General features: G+C 36.1%; 1 long non-coding RNA gene across 1 annotated transcript; it reads left to right on the plus strand.

Moving 5' to 3' along the window:
* Positions 1–296: 296 nt before the first annotated feature.
* LOC148052286 (uncharacterized) lies at positions 297–21,969 on the plus strand. The gene is made up of 8 exons (XR_015698927.1): positions 297–461; positions 544–698; positions 7,071–7,168; positions 8,377–8,541; positions 14,130–14,190; positions 14,750–14,858; positions 20,552–20,628; positions 21,891–21,969. It is a non-coding gene; the product is annotated as an uncharacterized LOC148052286 (long non-coding RNA).
* The last annotated feature ends 132 nt before the right edge of the window (positions 21,970–22,101 follow it).

Here is a 22,101-nt window from a genome sequence, read left to right on the forward strand (position 1 = left end):
AGTCATGGAGCCCAGAGCAATAATTTGCTGCAAATAGCCCTTATTCAAATGAGGAATTGCTCACAAGAATTATGATTTCATATATAGTGATAGCTCTTACAGGATCAGATCTAATACAAGTTCACCTGATACAATTTCTTATGTAAATGAGTTTTCCAGACCATTTCTCTCTAGTTGCACTGTTACCTATGCTGCCACCATGCTCCAAAGAAATTCATTATTCTTCCATTTCTTTACTTTGAACGAAATGTTTGCTGAACCTAATTGATACTGCAATGTCTCTTTTTGCAGGGCAAAGAGAATTGTGCAAGAGTAATTCAGTCTATTGAGTTATTCATAGCCATTGTGTTTGACTGCGCCCTACTGACATTGTATTTTTTTCTGAAAAATATTGGAAATCATTTTCACTGATGGAACTGATGGGAAACAATCAGTCAATCACATGAGAGACAGCGGATTCAGTAAGCTCAATGGAAATTATTGTAGAAAGTTTTAAAAGTGTCTTTGTCCATAAAATGTCAGTGCTTTTTTTTCCTCCTCAAGGTTACTTTGAAAGCAAATATTTGGAGGCTGCCATATGCTCTTGATTATTCTGAGAGAAAGTGAAGATAGAAAACAAAAATATCTACAGTAAGAGACAAGCAATGGGAATGATGAGAAAAGGTGAAGAGAGGTGCAGTCAGCTATGTGGATTTCAGGTAAGCTGGTGTAGGGTTTTTAAGTCTGCTCCTGTGAAATGGGAATTTTAGGTCTTAGAGACCCTGATGGACCTTTTAGATAAAAGGGGAAACAAAAGCGTTGCCAGTTTCTTGCTCTTTCACCCTGGCAATCCACAAGAGCAAATGTTTCATGCCAGTCAGCAACAATTCCTGTAATGCAATTAAAATGCAAATGCGTAAGTGAGCCCACTGGCTACCCAGACTATCCTATGAAGGTTTTAATTTTGGCTAATGCTAATGTGCACTGTTAGAATTTGGTCCCATCAGTGTCATATTGGGCTCTGCTTGTTACAGCAGCCATGCCCAAAGGCCATTCCCATCTTTCCATCCTAAATCCCTCTTCTGTATGAATGAATGCCTCTCATTTATTTTGGCTAATGTTTGTCAGTGTGGTCGCAGTCCATGAGCAACTCATCTTCTTCTGCTCTTCAACAATTTGGTTCATTCAGGACATAAAATCTGAATAAATTTCAGGTATTTTTTTCTTGGATTAGTACAGCATAAATTACTTAAAAATATACTAGCTATTAATTTTGAATGTTAGTTAATTGTACCTTGGTCTTTATTTTATTACTGATTCATAAAGTTAATGGAGTACATCCCTATCTTGGTTTGACAGCATATAAAAAGTAAGCATTAAATGTAAACTGTGGTTTTAGAGTGAGATTCCTTGATAACAGAAAATGGTTTTTATTTTGGTGAAGAGACTATCCCTAAGGAAGCCGATTAGGAGGAAATTGTTAGATATGAAAGAGATACTGTTGTCCATTTTTCCCCACTACCAGAACAATCTTTGTGGTTGTGACCTCTGTAATACGCTCATGTGCAAGGTATTTCGTGGTGTGAAATCTTTATTTATTTCCGATTACCATTTCTCTTCTCTTTGTAGCCTAAAAAAAAAAAAAAAAATCAAAACTGCTGAGAATCAAACTACAGAATATGGCAAAAGCTGAAAGTACACTTTCTACCAATTTCCTGACAAATGAGATACTATACTCTTGAGTCTTTATTTTTTAGACAAAGGCTGTAAGAACAGCAAGTGGCACAACATGAATCTATTCTTGTGTCAATTACTTTAGTGAAAATGGAAAATAGTGGTACCACAGCCCATGAGTACCCTTGAAATGGTAAAGAGCTGCAAACGTATGAGACGCTCTGCTCAGCACAGCTGGTTTAAGTACCACACCATCTCCCGAAAACCACTCTGCCGAGCTCAGTAATTTTCTTCCCACTGTGAGGGGATGTTATAGAGGGTTGTTATAATAAACTTTAATAGAATTGAAAGCCAAAGTATATAGACACCTTGTATCAGAGATGGCCTTATGATGAAACTACACAGTACGCCTCGTTCTTGGGATATCTGAATACAGACTTCTACATTCACTGAAGAGTTTAACAAGGCTGAACCACAAGAAATACCACAGTTTTCCACCCAGAAAAAAAAGATACAAAATACATAAAAAGCAGGCAATTTAACTCACCCTTCTGACTTCAGGCCTACTGCTATTCCTTTACAATAGTAGGCTGCATAAGAATAAATGAAATTAACCTGCCATTAAACAATTTTTCACAGCTCATGTTTAAAAATGATACCGGTGTCAACAGGCAGACATGAAGCAGAGCTACTGCTGCAAGCCTGCAAGTCCATAATCTTATGATTGTGTTCCATGACCACATAATTATCTGTGGTTGGAGTTCCTTTTTCTTGTCCTCTCACTTAACGAAGACTGAAAGCACAACACGAAAAGCTTACAAAACTTGTTAGCAATCTTGTCTTTATGCACAATCTGATCTTTCTCTGTGTAGTCTTCTGAAATTAGGTATGTTGGGTATGAAACTCTTTCTGGCCTTTCAGAAGTAAACCTTGTCTCAGTGACAAAGCAATTGTGATTTTCCTGGTTAGATGCTGAAATCGAGTCACGTAGTGAGCAATAGTCAGATAAATTAACTCTTGGGCTACTAGCGCCTAGAACTTACCATTTTATTGAAGGAATAGTTTCCTAAGGATCACTTAAAAAAAAAAAAAAAAAAGCAATTCTGACAATGTTTCTGGATTAATAAAAAGTAGGAGAGCAGACAGATTCTCAAAAAAAATTTCCGGCACAGATGTTCAGAGACACTGAAGTTCAAATTAAGTCCATGGGTGTTTCCAGTGTTTTAGGTACTTACATTCTGAAATCGTAGATCCATTAAAGACAATTTTGGAATTACCCTCCCTGGAACCACAATCTTCTCATCTTTCAAAGCTCAACCATCTTTGGCCTCAGCTTGATTCTTTTTTTAAAGTTTTTTCTGTCTGCTGCACAAGATGAAAAGCCGTAAAAAGAAAATGCATAAGGAGAGTGTACAATAGACAAAGCATGGTTACATAACGGTTGAGTTTGAAAGATATGCTCAGTCTTTTAATCTGTCTGCTTTCAGCATCGTGAAAGACTATCCTCCACAATAATCTCTTAAGTGCTTTATCTAATGCTGACACTCAGTGTTAGTTGGTACAAACAGTGCTAATATCTTGGCTAAACTGATAGTCGGCAAGTTCTGTTACGTATGTGAGCTCTCTATGGTATATGGAGCAGTGGGGGGGGCTGTACCTGCCTCAAAAATGCTTATTCACACAATAAATATTGAACCTGTCCAAAAAGTTCCTATTCTCAAATTTAAAAAAAAATTTTTGAACCAAACCCAAGTGGCATGTAGGAGTTTTGCTGAATATAACTCCTGCATACACCTGTCATGTCCTAAAGCAGTGCATAAGTACAATTAGAGAATTGTATACAGCCTTCTGGCTATGAAGAATGGATTGTAAGCATATGATTTCTGATCAGAAAGTTCTTATGAGGACTTCATTTATGGCAAAGAGGAATTTTATAAATGAGAACTTTTTTGCTTCTCTAATAGGGCATATTTGGTTGTGCCATTTTAAATAAAGGCCTTTGTGAAAGGAATACAATCAGTTGGAGTGGTTATAAGAAGTTAGACCTTTTTTCAAAACAAAACAACCCTGGAATTACAGTATATAGGATATGTTTATAAACTGTCAGCAATTTTTACAATACTGAATAGTTCAAAGTAAATTTCTCTTTCTGATGATATCAGGCCAAATTCTCTGCTTGTATCAGGCAATGAAGGTTTCCTGAGAGCTTTGGCCCATCATGGATTGTGAAAAAGCTTACTGAAGTGTCTACATTTATATCTATGCTTTAAACCAGGGATTTTATTAGACCAGTAAGGGTTTTGAAAACAGTAAAAATAAATTATGTTCCCGAGGGTCTAGACCATTCCTTCTTCTTGAGGGTATTATCTCAGTGGTACTTACTGCTGTTAGAAAATAAAATATGGTTTTCATAAGTCATCAGAAATTCTGTTTGGAATAGAAAAATGGGGGACACCCCATTGAATAAGAAACTACGTCTTTTCCTATAGTCAGTTTTCAGTGTAGCTAGTTTCACTGCATGATTCTGCAGTAGAGGGAAATGGAGGTAAATTAGGTTTTCAGAAATTAGGTCCAGATCCAGATATTCCACTGTTTAGATGAACTCAGATTTAGGGTTTATACAACCAGTAGTGACTTCTATTTCAGTTGAGACCTAGACTTCTATTTGGAGAACTGGGATTTTTGTTCCATCTTTAGTTGGTTGTATCTTACAGCTGTGTATCTTGAAAGTACCTGCGAGGCTTTAAAATTGCCCTAACTCAATTAATTGTAATAATGGTGAAATGGAACTATATGAAACAGAACAGGGAGACTGGATAGCTCAGTTACACAGCATTATATTTTTGGAGCACTTCATCCTTTTTATAACATTGCATGCTTTCCTTTCTTTCCTTTATAGCTGACACTTAGGTGTCTGTTCTGCTTTCGTCTGTAATACATCTTTTGAGGCATAGTGTTCCAAAGAACTCCTTCTGCTGTAGATATTTATGAGATCAAAGCCAGTACCTATCAAACATGATAATGAAAACACCTTAAAACCAGTTCAGTGCGTAAATACATTTCAGCAAGAGGAAAATGTTACTCAGCTAACAACAATAGTTTTCATGTAGAATGCAATGCAAGACAGTTGATATATCTACAGTACAAATTAATTCACTTCATAAAGTGGACTGAGTTAAGGGACATAAAAAGAATTGCATTATGCTATTGCGGTGAGTATCAAACAGCCCTTTCAGGTAGTTTGCATTTGTAATTCTACTTAGAATATTAGATGTAGGAAATGTTCCTCTTGCTCAATTACATTTAACATGGCAAATTAGTTCAGGAAAAATATAGCTGTCCCATTCAATTCTAAAGTTAACTTTTCATAGAGTATCAAGGTGTTGCTAGTGAATCCAGACTACTCAATCTAATGCATAATTAACAGCTGTAATGCTATGAATAAATACATTGCTCAAATGTATAACATAATGAAGGTATAGCTCATTAGCGTTTGCCTAACTTTGTTTATATTGTTAAGATTAACAGCAATCTAAGCAACATTGCAAACACTAGAAAATCTTAAATATTTCGGAATGAGAATTGAGAAAATATTACATGTAAAGTACATCGTGTTTAATCTGTGTGGATAAAATGTTATCTGCAAGTGGAAAATGTAGCTTCTTTCAATTTTTTAATCTCCTTCCTAATGTCTCTGTTCCCTGTTCCCTGCATCTCGGTGCACTGAGCTGGGCTGCATGGTTCAGTGCAGGCGGAAAGCAAAGGAGAGTTTATGGGAGGAGAGAATAGCATATGGTCTCCCTATTATGTTACTATATACTTACCATTTGTCTGTCAAACACAGAGAAATAAAAGAACTCCTAATAACTCTTCCTGGATGATCATACAGCACTAGTTGGAACTTAGTCTAGAGAAAGTGCTTCTCATGATGCATAAGGAAGTATGATCATCCCATCAAAACATGAGAGAATTATTATTAATCTGTATTAAAAAGACTAATGAAATAGAGTACAATATCCTGCCAGCTGTGGTTTAGAATTCACCCTTCTTTCATTTGAATTACGAAGCAGGAAAACCCATAATCAGTGCAGGGCATGGAAGTGAGGGAGAAGGAAGTAATTTAAAAGTGTGTTTTCATTTCTCATATCTGAAGGACCTGAGGGACCAGCGCAATTCTTGGTTTACACAAGAGCAGCCATCTGACATGCTGCAGCTCTACAGAAAATTCAAATAAAAGAAAAATTCTGGGCTGTGGGAATAGAAAGCACGTGATTTTTTTTTTCTTTTGTTTTGATCTTTCACATGTAGGAATTTACTAATGCAGGGAGATTTTTTCCATGCCTTGTAGAAAAGTTACATGGGCACATCAAAGGTCTGATCCTGCATCTGTGAGTCTGTATGTTCAGAAGCAACAGTTTATACACATCTTGGTCATGGCACTTCACGGTTGTTACCATCTTCTATGGCATTAAAACAGTTGAGAGATTTTAGTGATTATGGACCTTACCTGTGCACTTCGCAATCAAATAAAAATGGCTTTCAGGAATGGCAGCCAGTATGAAATGTTGATATAGAAACTGTTTCCTACACAAAAAGTCATAACACTACTCTTGAGCAGATCTATGTTTTATGCATTTTAAAGTGCACTGAACAAATATTCCAAAGGGAAAGGGCATATGTTATTGCAGTCCCGGGGGCAATACCAGAGTTATATGATTGATTTTGTTTGGTATTTATTCAGCTATTCAGGATTAAGTATATCATTACTCTGCAACGCTGCATTAGGCAAAGGCCTGATATCCCATATAGGCTCTATCAAAATATACCTCAGAGTATATATATGCTTGAAAGAAAGTCAAGATGTAATACCACAGGTCAACACAACCTATGAAAATGTGCACCAAAAAATGCTTTAGGATTTCTGAACACAATTTTGAGAGACAATTTGTTACATTTCATGTTTTGTTACTCTCGAAGTTTAAGAATGGCATATTTCTACTCCAGTCCTATAGCTTTTCTTCTAACAGGTTGATACCTGCTGAGATGCATATAAATGCCTGGTTAATGCGAGGCAGTGGAGCTCACCAGGTTTGGTCTGGACCATGTATGTGAACGAGCACTTTACAAACAAGGCCACTGAGGTCAACAGCTGTACAGGGTTCATCTGTGTGAAGTAGCTATGGAGCAAGGGACCTACCACTTCAGAAATGATCAGTCCTTCTCTTGCAAGTTTAATATCCACAGTTAATTAAAAGGGCAATGTAATTTTGTGGCAAAATCCCAGGGTGGGTAGGACAGTGGGGGGAAAAAACAAAAACCTGGAGGTGAATTTGCAAATGTACTTAATGGTATTTGCATGTATCAAATAGTTGATAAATCACGTAAAAAGCCATTCATGTTCTAATATCCTTTTATAGGTCCTCCCAGTAGCTGCATCTATATGAAGATGTACACCTGTGAGATTTTCAAGCTCGATTAGAAATACTTTTGTACAAAGATCCCAGAATTACTGTTGGTAAGTGAAGCAAGTACCTTTGTGTCTCATTAAAAAACAAATAAATCACAGATGAATGTTCCCCTTTCCTAATAAATTGAGCATCACATTACTGCTCAGAACTATCAAAATTTATTTCACTTTATTATTGCAACAGAACATCAAATTAAGATTTTGGATAAATTCTTTATTTTTCCTGTGTAATCCATGACATTTATTACAGTTCAAATGACTAAAATGTATGGGAGAAGACACTTATTTTATGAGCATTTAAAAAGAGAATGTGTTTCGCTGAAATGTTGAAACAGAATGTAGGAGCTGATTAGAAATGCCTGCCACATTACCGAAGCACGAACTTGAAGAACTCAAGGAATCTGGGGAGATGTAATGCTACTGACATTATGCATGGGAATGTTGTAACTCAGAAAACTACACACAGCACTTATTTTCAAGTTTGGTATTACACCTTTATCTAGAGTATAATTAGTAAAAACAACAAGAGCAGCAACTCCCCCCACTCCCAAAAAAACCCCAATGAACCATCCCTACATCTATATAAAGATGTTTATCAAAATGTTTTCCCCTGATGAATAACTAGCGTAATCAGTTTTCTTTCATTTTAGTATTTTTTAATTCCGCTCAAATCTGAGCTTATGATATAACTTATTTAGATCAAGAAGAAAATTTGTGTTTCTAATGGATTACTTGTGGAACAGAGCATGTAGTAAAATGAATAATGGAGGGGAATTTTTAAAAATTGCAAACTGACCTTTGAAATGTCAGAATTTGGATGTTTCCTGTAATCAACATTCTGTGATAAATGAGAGCAGTAAATGTAAAGATCCTTGGTTCAAAAGTGTGTGTAATCGAAATCCAATGAGAGATCGATGGCCTTTTGGTGACCTTTTCTGAAAAGGTCAAATGACAACATTTATGGGAAACTTTTCTTGTGCTTGGAGGATGATTATAAATGGATTTATTGCATTTTGGTGTTCTAGCTGTGGAGAAAAACGATGCCTATATGTGAGTTCTGTATATTTATATGCGTGTGTATGTAATTTTTAGTCATTCACCCTGGTAGGTGTATGAATTTTACGCATAAAAATATGTATGCACATATCTTCATGTATATATATTATTTGAAAATTTAAGTTTAAATTGTTATTAATGTTCATTAATCAGTGAAATGTTACTTCAAACACATGAAATGTTATCTTGTTATTTTTAAGTTCTTAGGAAGACAATAGGAAGATTGACCATGAACTCAGTGAAAAATCGTTTTCATTCTGCCAACAGCGACAACATATTGGCAATTAAATCATCAACAAAAGCTCATATCACATCATCAGAATCCACACAACACTTTGTGGGAACCAAGAGTCTCACCTGCAAAGGTATGTTTAGAAATAAGTCCACCGAGGTCTGAGTAACTGTTGGAGAATGTTTCTGTGCTGATCTTATGCAAAATAGCACCAAAAAGTCCAAAATGATTCAAAGTTGTAAATTAGAAACGGACATCACCAGAACATCAGCTTTTTGATGTCTGCCCTGCAGTTTTGTAGTTGAAATGATGAAAATATGCTATTCATTTTTCTGAATGATTGATATGACTTTTTTGTGGTGAAATTATACACACGTATTCAGCTTTCACTGAGGACCTGCACCGCTTGATTTTTTTCTTTTATCTCCTTAAAATTTATTCTTGAAGAAGAGCTATTTTCCATGTTTCTGTGGAAAAGAATGGATTATGAACTGTCTTACACTTCATTACAAAAGCTTCATATGCTTGCAGCTTAAACAAAATTGCTTAAAAAAAATTGATTATTACATCAATCTTACTGTGAATTACTGGAAAATCATGTAGACAACAGTAGCTTTGGCTGGACTGTATTTTACAGTGTGTGAGAATTAAAATCGGGTACACTAGTTGCAGAAAATTAACATTTATTGAAATATGTAAAGAAATGATGAAACTAATTTGTTGACTATTTGACTGTCCAAGGTGTATGTTGTAATTTGTAATTACATGCCATTACACTTTTAGAAGTTCAAAATGTCTTCTCCAAATTCCCAACTGCAGTGAAAGCATTTGATTTGTCTTATGTAAGATGTTGTTTTAGAAAGAAATGGAAAGAATGGGGGGTTCTGCAGCGTATGGATGCTTTATTAGGAAAGCTTGTTCTTTTATGTAGTATCAGGTACAAAAAGGTAATCTGTAAGACATTTTCTAGTTCTGTAACTTTTATGTTGCCTCCAAAATGGTTTTCATGGTTTCCTCCTATTAAGGAGAATTTGAAATCTAGTATGTATATATTTATTCCTGCCTGTCCAGTTATCCTCTTCACTTTTTGGCTTAGTTAGGAGAGTGACTCAATCTAACTGTTTTCTGAAAGGCACAACAGGTTTGGTCTTGAGTGCTGGTACTGTTGGCTTGTCTCATAGCATTGTTCCTGTTCCTTCAGTATGACCTTCAAAATGCTACTGGCTTCCAGGGTTGCCTCAGCTTGTAAATACTGTTTTCCACTCATATTTTCAACCCAGTTTTCTGAAGACCGTGGTGTTTCTGACTTTGCTCAATGTCTGCCTGTGGATGTCTATTTGTGACTATCTGTGCACACAGCCCCCCTGTAGGAACTTTTTATGTACTTGCTAATTTCAGTCAGATTTGAAAATGTCTCAGAAACACTAAGGTGCTGCACGTTCAATGAAAACTGACATCCAAAACATGAGAGAATTTATTGGCAGTTCAGCTCATCAGACACTAGAGCATCCACACAGAAATACTCTCTTAAAGTTTTTTCTCACTCACTGAAGATGTTCAATGAGAATAGTGGTTTTGGACAACTGATAGTTGAACCATGAGGCATAAACCCACAGGGACCTGCTTTCAGTGGTTTTATTGTTCACAGAACTGTTTGCTTCCTTCATGGAAATTCAAAAGGAGATCTGAGAGCCCAACTCAATTGTTGTCTCCTTTTGCATCATTCATCATTAATGAACTAACATGGATAATAATAGAATTATTCCGATCATAGTAAACAAGTTTGATGGCTCTGGTGACAAGCAACCTGCTCGCATGCTCCTTGCTCTGCTGGTTCTGTGCTTGTTGTAAGAGTAAAAAGGGGGTGAGGAGGGGAAAGAGGACGAGATTTAACAGTGTAAAATAGCAGCTATAACTGGACATAGAAATAAATCTGTAGAAAGGTAAGCAACTTTTACCATGGTCCCCTAAGAGCTGAACAGCAGTTTAAATTAAATGAAAAAGACTGCTTCCATATGAAAAAATAATATCTTAGGTGACATATTTCATTGTTACGCAAATATATAATGCCAAATTGCAGGGATAAAACCCACAGGTGCTCTGATCTTTAAGTGGCCTGTTCTATTAATATTTCTTTACAGTATGCAGCATTAACTATTTTTGAAACTATCCTAAACTTAAATGTGTCAGTTATTATTTCATACCTTTATTTTGCAATCCGAAACTTGAGCTACAAGTTGCAATGTGTTGTGTTGTTGTTTGCATTACCAGCTGATTTGATATTGCGGACAAATGGGAGTTGGAGTCTAATTCTTCCGACATGGCTGACTGATGCATTTTATATTAAATACAGTCAGTAGAAACAGGCCAGCAATATCCTCTCTCATGATTATTATAACTTGTGATTAAAAGATGGGGTATGTTAAGACAGCTTTTTCACAATCTTTCTTTGAAAGACAAACTAAAGATCTTTAAATTCAGGCAGTATACACAGCATGTCAAGTTGTTGTCTTTCAAAGTAGTGGAAGGAATTGCTTCCTTTCTTAATAGTTTTGGTCTTCACTATGAAATGAGCTTTCAATAAATGACTCCTTTAGCAATAGCATGGATGAGAAAAATAAATTAGAAGAGCAAAATTCAGTGAATAGGTTAAGAATGCAACCATTTATTCACTTATTTTTGTACATTGTGTAAATTTTCAGCACTGTGTACAATATGCCTTTATTATACCAAGGAGATTTGCATTTTAATTCACTGCACATAACAAACCTTTACAAACCTTTGTGTTTTGCCAAAAATAACAAATGTCAGAACCTGGCATGCTCCAGTTTCTTGTTCAAAACAAAAAAAGGGATGAATGTATTAAGACCTTAAATCTATCACAATGTTACATACTTTGGTATTAACACAGGCGTTAATGTTAGCAATTATACATAAGATGGTGTGTTGTTTGGACATTAAATCCTTGGACTGACTTGTCAGGTAAGGGGTAAATATTCAGAAGAATAATGACTTTCTTCATGTGAGCTAGTGTTTTGCCCACAGTTTTGCACTTGTCTTTACAAATCTTAGTTTGTTTCTAAATATCAAACAGTGAATCGGGCATTTGGAGATGGCAGTTACTGAATTTTGCTTTCATAATTTAGTTTGCAAATATATATTACATTTGCAGATACCAAGGTCAGGCCTTGACTTAGCTTTAAAAATACCTGTCATGGTAAAATATTTGTCCTTCCGATATGAAACAAATTGTTCAGCTGTCAATGGAAAAGAATAGTTCAAAGATTTTTTTGGCTGGTACGTTTTACCGAGAAAATCAGGATGATGTTTACCTGAGGAGATGCTCCATCAGGGATATATTTTGAAGTCAAGTGGAAACAAAGAATTCTAAGACTATTTATGAAGTGCTAATGCTGTGAAACAGATTTGAGAGTCCTCAAGAAGTTGCCTCCATTGATACATGAGAAAACCTGATCTAATTTATGTAAGTTTTAATGTTTATCTCTTGTTCTCTTTTATTTTCTTCAATCTCAATGAACTCAAGGTTAAACTTTTCATGATGCCCCATGTAAAAACTTCTGTCTGTACTAGAATAAGCATCAGCTACTGCATTAGCTGTGCTGCTGAGACTGTCCTGGATTTTATGAACAAATTAGTTCTGGTTCAGTAAGATTACTATTTGGCTATCAGAAGCTGCCAGTAAAGACTGTAGCAATAATATGCAAAATTCTTTTAAAATTTATTTTTTCTTTTAAGAAAGTGTACATGCCTTGAGTTAAGATTTCTCTCACAGATTTATAGGCTCCAGACTTAGTATTAGAAGGTGTGTGTTTTGTGAAAGTTCATCTAAAGAAACAAACCCCACCTAGCTGGGTGTTACAGCAAGCATATCTGAAATATCATCAAATGCCATCGTTTTGTCCTCCTGGCATGTATGTGTCCTTTCACTGTGTTTGGCCAAAGATAATTCTTATGGTAGGCTAAGAGTTACGTTCTTTGGGGAAGATGGTAAAGATCTATGAACTAGTATAATAATAAAATTTCTGCAGCTTTACCTGATAAAGATGTTCCAGTAGAAAAAAATGCTGTGGTAATTCGTAAAGGAAACTTTCTACTATCATTACATTTTCAATTGCTGAAAAGATGTATGGCATTTAGAAATGCCACTTTCAAAAGAGAAAGGTAGCTTCAGGTTTTTTTCTTTTCAGTGGTTCTTTAGCTACTTCCATAAAAAGAGTTTGTCATTATCATTTTCCTTTCGTGAACAGAATTAAAAATGCTGATGCTACCAACTTTCAGTTTTGTAGAAATAAACAATTCCTGTTCATACAACACAGTCCTTGATGCAGAAAGTGCAGACATCTATAGATATGTGGTGGCTTGCTGTTTGAAAGGATATTTGAAAAAATGTGTTCAGGAGATGCACTGAATTCTCTTAGGACCATTTCATAAGTTTGACCCACAGAAAAAATTCACAAAAAATAAATACTTCCTGGCTATTTTATGCTTTTACCTCTATAAGCATTAGGCTCAGCTTAAATGGGAAACATCAGCCTGATGTAGTACAAATTTTCCATTAGCACAGAACAGTTGAAGAAACTCTTAAACAACGTCTTACAGGTAGGTTAAAGGAAGTATGACTGATGTAAAGGGAAAATGTCCAAACACATATATGCCACAAAAAGCTTTTGCTACTTCATAGCCATCTATTTTCAGCTCAAGTTAGTATATACATACATCTTTGCACAGGTTTTTGCATGAGTGTCAGTCCTGGCGGGTGAAAGAAAGCTTGGATTTTATTCAGGTGAAAGGCAAAATGAACTTCTCTGAAAACCGTTAAAACCATGAGGTTTACGCCTGGCTAAGAGAAGACATCAACTCAGCACTAACAAAGCCAATACAAAAGAGCACACCCCTCTATCATCACAATTTAGCACAGGCAATATACTTTAGTGTGCGGCTGTTTTTCTAAGTTTTACTCTCCATCCCTGAGCTACTGTTGTCCAAAATGGCAATAAAAGTGACCTTCCCTAGCTTTTGCTTCTCATTATTGAAGGTGAAAAATGACAAAGCAAACAAAACAAGCGGTTAGAAATCATACTGTCAAGTCCAATAGAACTATTTCATTTGACACTTTTACTGGAAGCTGATTCAGAAAATAGAACTACAGAGAACTAGGAAACATGAACAAAGTTAGGAGATACCACATTGTTTTAGGAAGGAAAAAGTAGGACTCTCAAATTTTTTATCTTTTCTTGGATGAGGTGTAAGCAATGCTCCTGTAGTCACATATTGCTGAGATAGGTGCTGATGCAGGTTAGGCTGCTGATGGACTACCAGTAGAAATCACAAGGATTAAGACTTGAAGGACTATGGACTGCTGCAATATGATCAGTGACTAGTGGATAGTGATAAAATGCTGCAAATTACTGTGTGTGAGATTTATAATGGCTTTCTTCAAGTACTCAAAGTTCAGACCTGGCAGTTGAGTGTAAGAAGCAGATGTTTGACTGCTCCTGTGATTTGAGACCAGTATGGTGATAAACAGTCTGACATAATATGAGCCGCAGTGGATTCAAACAGGGTTCATGGCAGATATATATACAGTAACATATTATATGTGGGATGAGCAATTTACTGAAGATTCAGAGCTTGAGTTCTGACACTAAGATATCAATCACATGAGATTTGTATTGAGAGGTGTTTGCTTTCTGCCTACAGATAAAAATCTCCCGTAAATGACTTGAGAGATTTGCATGTAAACCTGCTCTACAGCCTAAATGTGAGTCACAGGCTTTTCTTTTCTGCTTTGTCATGAAAAGTATATTTAAAATATAGTTGGACGTGCTTTATAAAAAGTATATTCACATATACTTTATATATGCTTATGTACATAAAAGTATATTTAAATCTAAGCTTGATACATAGGTAACTACAGTAGTCTTTGTTGTACAAAACATAATGAGAAGTTTTCTTTGTTAAACCTGCTGTGCCTCTAAATATTCCATCTCAAACCTCAGTTATTCTTCCGAGACTGTAATGTATTCAGACGGTATAAGATGTCATGCTTAGTGGACACTGAATCTGAATGTAAACGAAAATTCAGAAGTTTAGTCTCTCTATATCCATGTAAAACTGTGGTATCAGTATGTGGAAACTGAGATATCAATATGCGGAAATGGCAGAATGAAATTTTTTCTCTTGTTCAGGGCTATTTCTGCTTAGAACTGATAAAGCATTATTTTTCCATTCTATGTTATTGCAATTCTTAAATTTTACCTTTAAATCATTGATTTTGTATTTTATATTTTTATTTTATATTTTGTCTGTGTACACATTAGAGTATTTGAAGCACAAGGCATTCTCTTAATGTATTCAGCTGTGGAAAACAGAAGCTATTACATTACTAGATTTGCTGTAAAGAACACTGACATCCACGCTAGAGCAAAGGTAATAAAAATAAGTTATTCTAAATTGTAAAAGATATGGTAGATTTCGTTGACATAAAACATAGTAATTGGCATTGTTATATAATGGCAATTAAAAAGCACTATAAAGAATAAGGTCTGATTCAAAGACTACCAACAAGGCTAAGTGTACAAGAAAAACAAATGTCCTGTGAAGGAAAGATACCATGTAAATGGAAAGAAGAAAATATTCCATTATTTGATATATACTCCTGGAGAACACACAGCATAAGCAGAGCTTTCTGAAAGCTATGGCAACTTGAAACTACACCATGGAGAAATCCAGATGAGTGAGAAAATCTATATACAGATCTGAGATACTAGATTGAAAAGTGTATTTACCTTCTGCTCTCCACCTAGTTCAACATGATGGATTATGAAAGTCAAAAGCAGAGAAAACTACGTGGCTTATTTGATATGAAGATTTCTGTACCTCTTCTTGATCTTTCTCTTAGCACATTTTTTTCTCACTGCCCGATTCCCCTGCGTTCTCACACACATCATTAATGAATATGTAACTTTGAGCTCTTCAACTTTTCTGCCATCTTCAGAGGTCTTTGAACTGAGCCCTTCTAGGCATTCCCGAAGGACTTAGGCACTCCCAAGTCTTTTTCGTATCCTTATATGAAGATACTTTATCTCTCTTTTGTTCTAATCTGGTCTACTTCTATTATTCACACAGAACCTTTATCTGCTCTTGGGCCCAAGAGGTGGCGGATGAATGTAATTTTTCTGCAGTCCCCACTTCCACCTACCCTTATTATCTCTTTAAGACCCTAAGGATTTTTTCCTTAATTCTCTTTTCATGTATCGTGATCACTATCTTGACTTCATCCCATTAATTACTACCATACATCTTTATTGAATGTTACAGTCCGAAAATTAAACGTAGAAAAACATTGTGGGCCTGATCTTTCCATTTGATTTTCAGTGGATTTAAAATTATAGGTGATCATTTCCCTTTGAAATAACTTTTCAACTAAAAAAAGTAGCTAGGCTTCCTGAAAAAGTTATAATGCTATTTTCTGGATCAGTCCTGAAGTCCTTTGTTCCAGTACATCCTTGGAGGCTGGATAACTAAAGGAGCTTTGGATTAGCTGTCTGAAACTAATGGCATTAAATCAATTGCTACAAGAATATATTTAGGCTGAGCATTAATAATATGGGAGGCTGGATGGCATAATGATGGAGCACTGGCCTGGGATTCGGGAGGTCTGGACTGCGTTCTTGGCTCAGCCAATAACTTGCTGGGCGACCTCAGGAAAGTCACTTTACTTACTGTTGCCTTATTAAAAAGTTCAATGTGGAAAGTGCTTTGAACTCTACTGATGTCAAGTGTTATATCACCACCATATATATTGTAACCACGTAGGTGAAATCTATTAAATGTCAAACAGAATGAAAGTGGTGAGTGCCTGTGGTTAAAGAACCTTTTATGGAAACTGCTTGAGACTCCTGTCAAATCTATATTTCTGTAACAATCTAATACAAGAAGTAGAAGGAATATGAAGATGCCCAAAGGTTTTTTGTCTCACAAATAGCTCTTTGCTGATAAGAGTGGTTTAATAATGACATATATTGTACAATGTAAGATAAAAGTAGAAGGAGGTATCAAGTGGGATTCCGTAAGAGTTTATCCTGGTTATTGCAGTAGTCAGCCTTTTCGTTAGGGCACAAAATAAGATGCACCAGGAAGGAATATAGACAGTATCAATGATGATGAAGAGTGCTGGTCTACAGTTTTAGATAGCAATTTTATTGATAGGTACCACTGAGAAAGCTAACATACTTCATATCATTTTTTTTTTAATGGATCAGAGTTCAGCTGTCAGTAGGAAGATCAGCTGCACATTACTGGTGGCAAAAAGGCAGGATTTGAGGCTACAGCAGGAGAAGAAATCATCAGAGAGGACTGAGCAAGGTTTGATTTTTGAAATTGGCTGGACTTGGTCTCTCTTTACTGGGAAGCTAAGAATGAGGTGAATCAAATAGAGCCATTAAAGGTTACCTTCGAGAAAGTGTGGAGGCTTCATGAAGTCTGAGACCCTGGAAAAGGGCAAATGCAATCCTTATCTTTAAAACGGGAAAAAAGGAGGATCAGAGAAATTAAAGATCAGTCAGCCTTCCCAGAAAAAAATACTGAAGAATCAATCAAATAACTTGTAAGGGAAAAAAACCCAAATCCAAAACAAAACAAAAACAACCCAAGAAAGTGTGAAACAACAAACATCTGTCAAAAGCAAATTATCTGAGTTTCAAACCAACTTCTTCCTATGAAAGAATAGAGTGGCTATAGTAGAACTAGCCAGTGTTGTGTACTTTGACCTTTGTAAGCATAACATGGCAGCTTCAAAAGTAAACTGGGAAAAGTGTGTCTGTAATTAAACTGCCCTAAGTTGGTATGAGACTGTCTGAAAAGCCATGTTCACAGAGAAGTTATTAATGATTCACTGCCAAACTATCAAGCAGGATCCCATGTACTCTGGTTGCAGCAGTACTCAACGTTTTCATCAATGACCTGGATGACGAAACAAAAGCTATGCTTAGTAAATATGCAGACAATACCACCTTAGGCAGCTTCAGGCTTGTGGCAAAAATAAGAAAAAATTTCAAAGAACTTGATAATTTGGAGAAATGGTCTGAAAAATAGAGTGGAGTTGAATAAGGACAAATATGAGGTGCTGAACATGTACAACGATAACCAGCTGTGCCAGTTCAGAATAAGCAGGGTGGCAGATCTGCAAGGGGAGATCTGGGGTCTTATTGAGCATCTCTAGCAGAAACACTTAAACACTGTCAAGCTGTTGTGCAAAATACAAGCATCCCCTGGATGCACAAGAAGAAACATGCCCTGCAGGATAAGTGAAGGCACCCTGGTGAAATCCTATGTCCATTTTCAACACTACATTTCATGGAGGATGAGACTGGAGAACGGCAAGTGTAAGGCAATGAGAATGACTGTACTAGTGAAGATTTAATGAACTGGTGTTATTTCGTCTGAAGAGAAAATAAGAGAAAGGTGCTACATAATAATTGCCTTCAAATTCAGAAGAGACTGCTGCAAAGAAAGGGAATAATTTTTCTCCGTGTCCAAGTGAATGAGACATGAAGTAATGAGCTAAACCCGAAGCAACTAATTTAGATTAGATATTAAGAAAAAGTTTCTAACAGTAGGGGTAGTTCAGTGTGAGAACAGATTCTGTGCTCTCCGCAGGCAATATCCATAATTGGAAATTTTTAAGAACAGGGTAGACTAATGTCTGAGTATAGTTGACTCAGCCCTAAAGCAGCCATACTGTCCACAATCCTACTTCTCTTTGTGGAGGGCAGAGTAGAAGTCGGAACAGCTACCTGGGATGTACGATTTTGGGCTTTCATTCCAGTAACTTTTATTTTTTTTTTTCTGGTGCATGTCCTGGCTTCTACTTCTGTTGCTACCTCAGTGTAATTTATATACAGCTAGTCTATGATAGTTTCATTAGAAGGGCAATGTAAATAAAAGTGGTGAGAATAATATATTAATGTTTGTAAAGTACTTCATGAGCCTCAGATGAAAGGCAGTATATAAGCATAAACATTATTATGGGAAATCAATGAATAAAGTAATAAACCAAATTGAATAAAAAATGAAACAAAACCCAAAAAAGTGCTGTACTCTGCACATAAACCCCATAAAATATATATTCACCTTAAATAACAACAGCCCACTTTCAGGAGTTGTGTTTTTTCTTTTTTTTTTTTTTTAACTAATTAAGTCTTTTTCATTTACCAAAGTTCAAACAATTAATCACAGACCTATGTAATCAAAGTAGTTTATTTCTTATTACCTATTCATATTGCAATCCTAGCATTTGAGATGATTACATACTATATATAAACACATACCTACTATGTAATCATTTAAAGTGGTGTGAACAGCGTATAGGTAGTTCAAAATGAACACCGTATGCACAGCACAAAACATTAATAGCGTTCCAGAGTATGTCACATCACGAGAAAGTCTAATCTGTTCCTGAAATGAATTTGACTCAGTCATTAGTGAGATGAAGAAAACTGATTACAGTGAACTATTTTCTTTTACATCAAATAAGGGATAAACTTATCCTCAAGATTTTGGGTTTTTTCCTTGAAGAAAAAACCATGTTTTGAAGAAGATCATGTTTTTAAAGCAGCTGCAACCGGTCAATCACACTTGAATCCTATGGCATTATTTTTGTTGGCATTACTTAATTTTAAGATGACGTATTCTACTTCATAGCAAATAAATATGAATTTCCCATTTCTGAAATGGGAGTTGTTTCTTTGGTACTTGTCCAGCACTCTTTGGATAGTTAAAGAAGCAAAAAAGATGCAGAAGAGTTAATTGAAGAATTTTTTTAGTTGGAAAATTAATGAATAGTTCAGGCAATAGGGTTTGAAGGAAAAAGTAAAAGATCATAGCTTGAAATGAGCAACCTCATTAATCAGAAAGAAGGTAGACCGACAGTCAACCCCTGTTTGTTCATTAATGTTTACAGGATATATAAAAATACATAATAACACAAACAGAAATCCTGTGAACAGCCTGTTCCTTTCCTTTCATAGCCAGGTTATTCAAATTTGCACTTCATCTAACACTAATCCCAACTGTAACTGGAGACAGTTCCAGATGCAGCAGCAACATAAGAAGGACATCAGGAGGGGGTCATAGAGGTAGTTTATGAAATGAATTAATGAGAGTTAAGAATGTATTCTACATTTACAAGTCCTTTCATCTAAGGCTTTTGCAGCAATTTATAAACATTGCTGCACTGCTGCAACAGAAGAAAAAGTTATTGCATAAAATTCTCAGGAGTATGTAAGTCCTGCTGATGTGGTGTAGTAACTAGGCATCTAATGACCAAGTCACCTTAGAAAAGAAGACTTCCAACACCTGCATTTTGATGAATTTAAAAGCGTTTAGATGCTTTCAATGCCTCCCAATTTTATTATTATTATTATTATTATTATTATTATTATTATTATTATTATTATTATTATTATAATATTAAAGAAGATACAAGCACAGAGAGCATGGTTCTGTTCTGTCACCCAGCTGGGAGCTGTTGGCACCAACAAAGCTTAAATCTGTGATGTGCTGAATGTCTTCATAAAATAATCAGTAGGAAATGGAGACATCTTGTACCTCCAGCATCTTACAGGATTTATATGGTCAGAATCAGGCCCAGAAATACGAGGTACAGGAAGTCATGTAATTGTGACAGAGAATCAAGACTATAACCATGCCTATTCTTTTACCAGAAAACTATCTTCTTGCAGTCACAGATTAATAAAATCCAGGGTAGGACTTGGAGAAAAACAACAAACCAATTAGCTTTTAAGGATAAGTGAAGAAACCAAATACAAAACTTGGGCTATCTAGGCTTTTTCATGCAGACAACCAACATTACTTGGAATACCTGTCCATGTAAAAAGCCAAAAAGACTGAAGCAGAAATACAGGTATTGTCAAGAAATAATAGTGTTTGCAACAGTATTGTAAAAGGAAGTGAAAAAAGGAGAAAAAGCCAGAATTATTTACTTTGTTTTCTAACCTTAATTCTGATATAAATTAATTACAAAACATAGGAGAAATTGCATTATCTCGGTGGAGAGAGGATCAAACCATTTTACTTTCTTTTGTTTACTTGTTTCTTAGATATTTCCTGGAGGACTTTGAGAACTGCCAGAACTGTCATGAGATTGTCTTTTGCCCTCTTGCATGGGAAGAAACAGGTCAGTTGTATGTGTTCATCAAACAAAGTTTAAAGATTTTCTTTTAAATGAAAATTCATCTATAATCCTGGTGGCTATGGCCTAAAACAAAGGCAATGTCCCCAGTGAATGCCAGGGGAGGGCAACTTGGAAACAGAGAGGTGTGTTGATATTTGGTGAAGGGAAAAAGGAGTAAACGAAAGGATTGATAGGCAGATGTGGAGCATGGTTGTTTTACACATGTGGAAGCACTGACCAAACACAAACTGGTTACAAAGCTGTCAGGACTAGGCTCAAAAGCCAGTGGCAAGCCAAGAGGGGCTGGTGGAGCAAAGGAGAGCGAGGCACAGGCAGTGGAAGCACTTCACAACACAAGCTCTGTGGCAGCTTAAATCATTTTACTTGTGAACTCTCCAAATTCAAGCCTGGATCTTGTTGACATTTGGATCTCAGCAGCGGGACTCCATATATGTCTTAGGACAATGACACAGATACATACTTTGCATGTAAAATATGATGGGAAGTTTTATGATCTTAGATTTTAGTGGTCATTTCATCATGAGTCCTAAACCAGTAGCTATTTACAACACAACTATTGCATGAAAGGTGGGTTTCTTCAAGAAACATCATCAAGAAACATCAACTTGAGGAAAGAAAAGGAGAACTGTCTCCTGAATGAAGCAGAATGACACTTCAAGGGGCTGTTTCTTGAGGCAGTACAGAACCATAGACTGGATCACCTCCTTTTTGTCAAAATTTCTTCAAGGTATCATAATCTCTCAAGGAGTGAGTACAATGAACTGTGGGAGCACAGCTGGGTTCTCAGCTGATGGAAACAGGCAGAGGGGGTCCATGCTGCCTGAGGAAGCTTCCCAAATGTCCGGGTTACTTAAAGTGAAATATAGTAAGACTTCTTGGCAGTATTTGGTGTTGGGCACTGATGTAGAATGCAGCTTCTCAGAACTGATGGTTTTATGGTTTCAAATAGTTCACTGGGATGCAATTTGGCTGGTTCAACAGAACTTGGCTCAGCACTTTGCTGTGTTACATCATGTTTGTACCAGCTCTTGCTTTTTGGCATTTAGCTGTAGTTTCTGCCCTCTATCCGGTAAAGGATAGCAAGAAATTGTGAAGATTTAAGTGGTAATGAATCAGCATCATTGAAGCTTGAAAGTTGCTGACCACTGCCTCAAACAGGATAGTCTCTTTAAGAGAGTAACTGGTTGTCATGTATCTTCACGTTTAGGTAGAAGACCAGATTCAGGCTGTCATTTGTCTTGTAGGTTGGAGTGGAGATGACCCATGCACTGTTCAGGAAGAAACGTGGGGCAAGGGCTTTGGGACTTCCCGATTTGTCTGGTTGTGAGTCTGAATACTTCATTCTCATTCTGACATAGGTGTTGGTGAATGTCTTTATGATGCGCTTCAACAATCTATAAATGAGCATAAAATCATCTTGATCTGGCTCTGTTTTTACTGTCAGGTGAAAGGATC

The sequence above is a fragment of the Nipponia nippon genome, unplaced genomic scaffold (genome assembly GCF_047370975.1).
Source record: "Nipponia nippon isolate SJK-2023a ecotype South Korea unplaced genomic scaffold, ASM4737097v1 scaffold_5, whole genome shotgun sequence".
NCBI classification, from domain to species: domain Eukaryota; kingdom Metazoa; phylum Chordata; class Aves; order Pelecaniformes; family Threskiornithidae; genus Nipponia; species Nipponia nippon.